Source organism: Pinus tabuliformis, chromosome X, assembly GCF_031772625.1.
Source record: "Pinus tabuliformis cultivar Carrire ecotype Pingquan chromosome X, CPIR1, whole genome shotgun sequence".
Lineage (NCBI taxonomy): Eukaryota > Viridiplantae > Streptophyta > Pinopsida > Pinales > Pinaceae > Pinus > Pinus tabuliformis.
The window spans coordinates 353,288,905-353,299,015 of NC_142308.1; positions in this window are offsets into that span (position 1 = coordinate 353,288,905).

Sequence of the window (10,111 nt, forward strand, 5' to 3'; positions counted from 1 at the left end):
TCCCTCAAGTTGGTCCTGCTCCGAGGAGTCCCTGAAGACCTCTTAGATACCCTTCACATGTTAGCTGGGGGGGACATTTAACAACTGCCTTATGAGGACATCAAGACTGTGTTTAGAAACCACTCCAGGGCAGCTCGGAAACGAGGTAGAGGAAACCACCTCTCAACTAGTGTCCCTTTCTCCAAACATGAGCTTGCAAATCAATTAGAAGATCTTAAGAGTGAGGTGAGACAGACCATTGCCATGCAGCTTGACACATTCAGGATTCAACAAAAGAAAGAAGAAGCTGAGAGAGCCTTGGCTGTCTTCTGCCCTAGGTGCACAAGTAGACACCCTAAGAACGAATGTCCATTGCATTCGGTTGAAGTGTGTTTCGTTTGTGAGGAGGACCATCCCACAAATCAGTGTCCAACCTTACCTGGGTTTAAAGCCATGTACCAAGGGACAGAAGCTCCCACAGAGCCTCTCTATTACCTCAACCAAAGGAGGCCACAGGGATCTAGACCTTATCAGCAGGGGATGCAAGGGGCATCTCAAGCTTATTACAGCCCCAACCAATAGACTCCTATGCCTTCCTGGGGTCCCCCTGCTCATCCTTCATGGTCCATGCATCCTCCATGGTCTTATCCACCTCAGTACCCCACTCAACCTACTTCTCATTCATATCACTCACATGCCCAGCCACAGCCTCAATGGAATGCACCTCAGTCGGGGTGGAGGCCCCAATACAACACTCCTCCTGCCGTCTTGCCTCCACCACCAGTTCAACCTCAGCCATTACCTCCTGCTCCTCCAAGGCAACCTCAAATGCCTGCTCAACCGAACCCGAACCCCAACAATAGACAGGCCCAACAGGTATACACTGGGTAAACCTCATGCCCTACCTATGCTGTGGAGATCCAGGAGATCAATCTTCAATCTGGAAAGACTCTACCAGATCGCCAACCTCCTCCCCCAGAGGATGAGGAAGATAAACAGGAAAGTGAACCGAAGGTTATTCCACCCTTTCCTGAGAGACTAACAGCCACCACACAACCCAACCTAGAGGAGGATGAGCTTCTGGGTGAGCTCAAGCAGTTGTGTGTAAAAATACCACTTCTCCAAGCCATCAAGGATGTGCCAATATACAACAAACTGGTTAAGGAGAAGTGTTTCAAACACCCAGGCAGACGGAAGAAAGATGCCTCAACTATCAATGTCATAGGACAACTGTCTGACCTTATGTTAGGACAAGTCATCTGCCCAAAGTACCTAGATCCTGGAAGTCCTGTAGTAGATGTTCACATCAATGGCACCATTATACCTCACACCTTGATTGATCTGGGGGCTGCCATTAATGTGATGACTAGGGATACCATGCTTAAGCTTAATCTTCAGGGTTCCTTAAGGAAGACCTCGACAGTACTGCAATTAGCAGATCGCTCCACCGTGACTCCCGAAGGGATTGTGGAGGATGTCTTGGTCTCTATTGACTCTTGGGAATACCCTGCAGACTTCCTGGTTCTGCAACCAAAGGCCAAGCTTACTGGATATCCTCTCATTTTGGGAAGGCCTTGGTTAGCTACTGCAGATGCTTACATAAGTTGTCATGCAGGAAACATGACCATCAAAAATGGTCCCATGTCCAAGCAGCTAGTCCTATACCCTCCTGCCCAACCCTCCTTAGAGCATGACTTACCACTCTGGTTGGAAGAAGGAGAGGAAGACGAGGTGTACTCAACACCTCTGTGCACCTTAGATACCACTAGAAGAGACCCCCCAACCGAGGATGACTTGATCGAGACCTTGATCCAGAATCCACCTTCCAGTGCATTACCCTTAGAGAAATTGGTGGAGGATGCCCAAGCCAGCACCTTAGTGGATCTTTGTACAACCAACCCTGTTACTCCCAGAGTCAAGAATGTGGAGTTCGGCCCTGAGAAAGCATTGAAGATCAGCTCCTCCCTATCTCCTTCCCAGGAAAAGGAGCTGTGTAGTCTGTTGGCCAACCACCTAGATGCTTTTGCTTGGAGCTATAAGGAAATGAAAGGAGTCCATCCTTCGGTCTGTACCCATCATATATACATCAAAGAGGATTGTAAACCGGTTAGGCAACCTCAGAGGAGAATGAATCCAACCCTTAAGGACATTGTCAAGGAAGAATTGCAAAAACTGTTGGATGTTGGGTTCATCTACCCCATCTCAGATAGTGAATGGGTGTCCCCTCTAGTGTTGGTTCCCAAGAAAAATGGGAAATGGAGAATCTGTGTGGACTACCGAGAACTGAACAAAGCTACCAAGAAGGACCATTTCCCTCTACCTTTCATAGATCAAGTGTTGGATGGACTGGCAGGAAAGAAGTTCTTCTCTTTCCTGGATGGGTTTAGCGGGTACAACCAAATCCAAATCAGCCCGGAAGACCAAGATAAGACCACCTTCACTTGTCCTTGGGGTACCTTTGCCTACTGAGTCCTTCCCTTTGGGCTATGCAATGCTCCTGCTACCTTCCAGAGAGCTGTCTTGAGCATCTTCTCGGAGCTGGTCCATGATGCGGTAGAAATCTATATGGATGACTTTACTCCTTATGGGGCCAACTTCCAGGAAGCATTGTCCAACCTGGGAAAAGTCCTAACCAAATGCACCGAGATGAACTTGTCCCTTAGTCCTGAAAAATGTGAATTCCTAATGACTGAAGGGACCGTGCTAGGCCATACCATTTCTTGCCAAGGGTTGCAGGTGGATCCTAACAAAATTGCTCTCATCAAGAGGGTTCCACCTCCTCAAAAGGTAAGGGATGTTCGGAGTTTCTTGGGATTAGCAGGATACTACCGGAGATTCATTAAAGATTTCAGCAAGCTAGCCTCGCCATTGTTTGGCCTGTTGGCAAAAGATGTGGAGTTTAATTGGACTGACGATTGTCAGAGGGCTTTAAATGAATTGAAGGAAAAGTTGGTGTCAGCCCCAATCCTGAGAGGTCCAAACTGGGCCCTACCTTTCCACATCCACACCGATGCCTCGAACAAAGCCATAGGTGCGGCTTTAGGACAAGTTGAGCAAAAACTTCCATATGCCATTTACTTTGTTAGCAAAAACTTGTCCAAAGCTGAGCTGAATTACACTGTAACTGAGAAAGAATTCTTGGCTGTGGTCCATGCATTGAACAAGTTCTGACATTATATTACTGGTTACCAGACCTTTGTACATACTGACCATGCTGCTATTAGATATTTAATGAATAAACTAGATGTGAATGCTCGTATTATTAGATGGTTACTTTTATTGCAGCAGTTTGATTTGACTATTGTTGACAAACCAGGTAGAGAAAATGTTGTTGCTGACTTTTTATCTAGATTGGATTTGTCTGCAGATGAGGATGGAACAGTGGATGACCAGATGCTCGATGAACATCTGTTTGCTATTTCAGTACTCTCTCCATGGTTTGCTGATATAGCAAACTATCTTGTTTCAGCACAGTTCCCTCCACACCTATCTTCCAGAGAGAAGAGCAGAATCATCAGAAAAAGTGCCTCATTTACTTGGATCGGGGGCAATCTGTTCAAGCTTGGCCTCGATCAGATCTTAAGGCGTTGTGTAAGGGAGGAGGAAGTCTTTGATATCCTCCTCACTTGTCATGATGGGCCTTGTGGAGGACATTTTGCAGCAAAGAGAACTGCCTTCAAAATCCTGCAGGCAGGCTACTATTGGCCCACACTTCATCAAGATGTCAGAAGATATGTCAGTCAGTGTGACCAATTCCAAAGAATGGGGAAACCGACCCAAAGGGATGAGATGCCTCTCTAACCTCAAGTGACTCTTGAGCCATTTGAGAAGTGGGGCATGGACTTGGTGGGCCCAGTCAACCCCTCTTCGAGGCAAAGGACTTACATCATTGTGTGTACTGACTATTTGACAAAGTGGGCAGAGACCAAAGCAATCAAAGCAGCAACAGAAGAAAAGGTGGCCGAGTTCCTAAGAGAAAACATCTTCTATAAGTTTGGCTATCCAAGAGAGCTGGTCACCGATCAAGGGAGCCAGTTCACCTCCAACCTGGTTGAAGATCTACTAGCTCATCACAAGATCAAGCATAGGACTTCCACCCCTTATCACCCTCAAGCAAATGGGCAGGTGGAAGTCACCAATAGAGCATTAGAAGGGATCTTGACTAAGGTGGTGAGCAACAGCAGAAAGGACTGGGCAGATCGCCTGGTTGAAGCCACATGGGCTTACAACACCACTTGGAAGACCACCACCGGCTTTACACCGTATGAGCTGGTCTATGGGAAGAAAGCTTTGTTTTCCATTGAGTTTGAATACAACACTTTGAGGATGGCAGCTCAGCTGGACCTAGATCTCAGCCATGCACAACAAGAAAGGCTACTGCAGCTGAATGGCCTGGATGAGCACCGAATGCAGGCCCTCCTTCACTCAGAAGTGGTTCAACTTCAGAGAAAGGTGTGGCATGACCAACATCTCCATGACAAGCAATTTCAGCTGGGAGATTGGGCTTTGTTGTATGACTCCAGATACAAAGATTTCAAGGGGAAGCTGAGAACCAGATGGCTAGGACCATATGCAGTGGAGAAATGCCATGACAATGGATCTGTCCTCATTCGAACCATTGATGAGGAAGCCATTCCCATGCTTGTCAATGGGCATCGATTGAAGATCTACAGGAGACCTCTCTCAAGACAAGAGTTCATCAAAACTATGGAGAAATCTGTATTGGTCCTAGAGAGGGGTTCTGCCTCTGCTTCTGGCATACCCTGAGGGATATGAAAAAAAAAAAAAGAAGAAAAAATAATAAAGATCCTTGGGTGAAAACCTCTCTGAGGCGCCCAAGATAGGTGGTAGGGGTGAAAACCTCATTGAGGCGCCCCTATTGTCTTTCAAAAAAAAGAGAAAAGGTTTGAAAAAGATCCTTGAGTGAAAACCTCTCTGAGGCGCTCAGGGCAGATGGCACGGGTGAAAACCTCTTTGAGGCGCCCCTGTCATCTTTCAAAAAAAAAAAGAGAAAAAAAAAAGAAAAAACAATAAGAAAAATATGGTAAAATTGCATGCAGGTTGCAGATGTTCTATGGAGGAGAGGAAGCCCTTCAACTCAAAGCCAAGGGTCCTTATCATGCTGTCAAGAGACCTCACCAGCACCTCCTCTAAGGGTACCCATGCTTTTTCAAGGTATGTGCAATTTTATCATGGTTTGAGTCTTCTACAGGAAGATGCAGTCTTTCTACAGGAAGATGCAGTCTTTCTACAGGAAGACGCGGATTTTCTACAGGAAAGTGCAGACTTTCTACAGGAAGCCCGAACTTTCTACAGGAAGCTTTGTGTTCTACAGGAAACTTCCTGTAGAAGTTTGGGACGGCCCAGAATTCATCTTAAAAGGAGATTTAGCGACTATGGATTGGTTTGGATGCATGCAAGCCTCTGTTGGCACCCTTGCACATTGCTGTCACCTTGCTCCACCATCCTTGTCGACATGCAACCGAGTTCCCTGCACCAACAAAGCAGATCGATGAGTTCTCGCGGAGAAGCCATTTTCGAAGATAAACAAATGCTGAGATCTCATACCACAGGCATCAGAAGCTCAGGGAACGTGATTGAAAGGCCAGATCCTCTGTCGTGCAGCATGCACCCAAGGAGGAAGAACTGTTACGAGACACCTCGCGGGAATCCTGTAACAGTTCAACCTGCTAGAGTGGATACCATTCACAGCACCGCCATCTGCAATGAAACGTGGGCGCATGCAACCCAAGCATCCACTCCATCGTCGGCAGCCTGTAACCACGAGCCTCCGGGTCTGTGTAAGTTCGCATGCAGCAGGTAGATCCACTCACCATCGTCCAAAGACTGGAAAAATCGTGTGCAGCCACGCAGGTAAGTGTCTCGACCCTTCCTTCCATCAAATCGCATGAATTTTACTTTGAATTGTTTGCATGGCGTAAAAGTGAATGGTTGAGCGGCCGTATGGCCAGTCGACTGGCCACGTCGGCTAGTTATGGTGTAATTGGATGTTTGGGTGGCGGCCACGACAAAGAGAATGAGCGGCACGCACGTGAGAACACTCCCGTCGGAAGCAAGAGTTTAACAGGAAAAGGCGGCGGCAGATCTGTGGGAATGGATGCGGCAACAAGTGAATACGCAGGCGAATGATGGATGATGTCGCCCAACGGTCCGGCGGGGACAGCTCACCCCCCGCGCCACGGATTGCGCCAATTCAAAATCTAATCGGCTAGATCATGCGCATGCATTTATCAACCACACTTCAAACTCGAGTGGCTATTCTGATCTCCTCTGCACTTTGATACGCCGAGCTTTTGGCTACCAGAACACCGGTGAAGCACACCTCACGCGCAGGCCAACTAAAGTCCTCCCCGAAAATTGCGCACTGCTCCTACAGGAACACAGTTTCTACAGGAACGCAGTTCTACAGGAACGCAGTCCCTACAGGAACGCAGTCTTCTACAGGGAAGCGGGTGCCTCACGGAAAAAGGTGGCAAATTAAAGAGGTAACCCTGAACTCTTCATGTAACTGGTTAGTAAGAGTGGCAAGACCATCGTCCACAGTTTGGTCATAAAGATATTGGTGAAATTGTTGGTTGCTGTGCCTATGCTGTCGTTCTACAGGATGTCAGTATAAGTAGACTGTGTTGAATTTTGTGGATTATGTGCATGCTCTGTCTTAATAGACCAAATCTCTTTCGCATTTGCCACCTTTAATTAAAACAACCGTGTTCATCATGTCGGGTGGGTTTATAAGACGGGAACCCACTGATTCAACCAAATTAAGGGAAAACCCGGCAGTGGTAGAGCTCTTCACCAGAGCACAATGGATGTCTTTTTGTGATAAGCTGCAAAGTGGCCGAAGAATTCTTGCAGGCTTTGAAGCTGAAATCCCAGACACTGGCCACAGTGAACTTCAGAGGTCTAAGCCTCAAGCTCACCCCGCAACATATCAGTGGGATCACAGAACTTCCTATGGGTTTGCCGTGGGATAAGGAAGAAAGAAAGCTGAGCTAGCAGGCAAAGAAAGAATTCTTCCCACCTGAGGAAGAATTCTCGGAGGACAAAAATGGGGTGCGAAGAACGAGCCTGTTGCCACCTTGGAATGAAGTCAGTTTGCAAATCATGAAATATATCACTTGTGAAGGCCCTTTTAGCATCGTGTATGCATATCATTTTCGGCTGCTCACTGAATTGAGGCACCGAATTGATCTTCCTGTAGAACAAAAACTGAGCATCCCTTATTTCCTATTGCAGTCTCTAATGGAGTGTGCCACAAAGCTAAAAGAGGGCATACCAGATCAGATAGCCCACCATGGGTTGATCAAGCTTCTGGTGGAGGATGCGCTGCATTCAGATAAGGTTCCCCTCTCATGGGAATCCTTCTGGAATTTGACAAAAGATGGGGACATTAAAATGTTGATCGAAGAAACGGGTTCCTCCAGCGGTGAAGAACAAGAAGCAGTGGCCGAGGGACAGAGGGAAGAAGGCCAAAAGACCCCGACCACAGTGCAGAAGAAAGAACAAAGGAAGAAGCATGAGGAAAAGGAGGACAAAGAAAAAGGTGGCACACCTATCTTGTCAGCAAGAGAAAAGAGGATGAAGAGCAGAATGGACAAAGCTGAGGTGGTCCACGTCAGCCCAAGTACCTCAACAGCACCTGCAACCAAAGCAAAAAGCAAAACTCAGGCAGGCAAGCAAGCAGAGGTGGAGACACCTGTGTCTACAGGAAAGCAGAAACAGGCTTCTACAGGAAGCCCAAAAACAAAGACAAAGGCTTCTACAGGAAGCCCGAAAAGCATTGAGAAACAGGCTTCTACAGGAAGCCCAAAAACAAAGACAAAGGCTTCTACAGGAAGCCCGAAAATCATTGAGAAACAGGCTTCTACAGGAAGCCCGAAAACAGAGACAAAGGCTTCTACAGGAAGCCCGAAATTGCAGAAACAGGCTTCTACAGGAAGCCCCGAAAAGGCGAAACCCAAAGAGAAGAAGGTGGACATTCTGGCACGGGAGGCAGCAGCTGTATTAGCTGGCCTCAGCATGCCACCTAAGCCAAAAGAAAAGAGGAAGAGGGAGACCCCTCTATACTTTAAAGCTCGAAGAAGTGTTAGGATAAAGACGGGCAAACCACAGCCTCAATCCAGCAGCCCGATCGTCATCGAAGATACACCTGCTTCTCCCAAGGAAAAGTCACCCTCCAGGATCACAGTCACCTACGAGAAGGGGAGTCCAAAGAAAAATACGTGGCAAGAAAGGTTAGACCTGTTGTCCGAAAAAACTCGGCTACAGGAAGATGAAAATGTTCTACAGGATACTCTGGCCCGGCTACAAGAAACGGAAAAGAAGGAAGGAGAAGGACTCCCATCACCACCAAGGGAGGGTGAGGTAGAACCCCCTGAAGAGATAGAAAGGGAACATATACCAGAACCTAGCCCTTCGCCTAATCTGAATTCATACTATACCTTTTTAGAGGCGGGCAAAATCATACCGCAGAAATTTACTGTGCCTCTATTTTTTGCACTAGAGGAAGAAAGAGTCTGTTCCCACACCTGGATGCAGATCGCCAAATCAAAGGGTGTGGCGGACATATGCCCTTTACAAGAGCAACTCAAGGAGGTCAGGAGTGAATTCACCATGGCTAAACATGTGGCTAATTGCCAACGTGTGCTTCTACAGGAAGAAAATCAGAAGCTGAGGATGCAGCTACAAGAACTAAGGGCAGGGGCAGGAACATCCTCCAAGGACATCACAAATGAACAACAAAGCAAAAAGGAGCTGACCACCAGCCTTGAAGAGCCAATGACACTTCTACAGGAAGCAGAACAACAAACAAAAATTGAAGTGCAAGCCCTAAGAGAACAGCTGCAACAAAAGGAAGCACAATTGGCCTGCATGGCCAGTTGGGCCATGGAGGCAATTCAGTGCAGACCACTTGCAAAATCCTATGGATTGTTCTTAAAAGATCAATGGCTGCAGTTCCAAATAAACACCTTGGCACAAAGAGGTATTTCACATATCCAGAACCCACAACAATTTTCTGAATTGTGCAGTACTAGTTCGTCAGAGGACAAAGCCAAATTAGCAGAGTTTTACCTCCACAATTTGGCTTTGCCTAATGAAGTCTCCTGGGATCCCAATATTGCCTTGGGGGATATGCAATTGATGGCGTTCGCCTCATGGTTAAACCATGAGGATCAAAGAGCAGCTGAAGCAAAATCGGTCATGAACCGAGAAGTGAGCGAGCCACTATTCATTCGACCAGAACTAGAGGATCCGGTGGCACTCATCTCAACCCACCAACAGTTGGCTACGGATCCCACAGCTTCCTTGAGATTCATGGACCAACAGGTCCAAGCCATAGCTCACTTTGAAGACATGGAAAGGTTGTTGGGAGAAAATGCTGCCCAAGCATGTGCACGCAGATGGAATACCCTGGCACACAGTTTGAAAATCCGAGAGTACCATACCCCCATTCGGATGAGGGAAGCCTTGGCAAGGGTTGAACTTTACAAGAAATCCATGCAAAGCCTCCAGGCCAGCTGGATTGGCCTTAAACTCAGCCCACCACTACTGCTAGGACTGACTGAAGGCAATACAGAGGAAGATGACAGTCAACAATGGGAAGAGGTGAACAAGAAAGTAGGGTTTCATATCCACAGAGAAGAAACTACCACAGAGCCTTGGGATGCAAGGGAAGCAGTGAAAGCAATGAAGGATGAAGATTTGGACTAAGTTGCTCAAGGATGAGCAAATAGTTTAGCTGGGGGGTGATGATGAGCCCCAATTTTTGGTACAATTTGGGCTCATTTGGCCTACTTGCTCTGCTCAAACCATTCATTTTTTATTGCTTATGCATTCATTTCTTGGTTTATTCGTGTTGTTTGTAGGAAGAAGGGTAGGCATTCTATCTACGTGACTAATACATGATGATTTCAGGTTTTTTGCATTAAAAGGGAGCAAAGACCACGAGAAAGGAGACAAGGAGACAGTGAGGTGGCACTGCTGGTTTTTAGGAGAGGATGTCCACAGTCTTGGGGACCTTCCTCGTGATTCCCACCATAGCTCCGAGCTCCAACCAATCTCCCCACCGAGCTTAGAGGCAGCCAACTGTTCTACAGGAACAACAGTTACA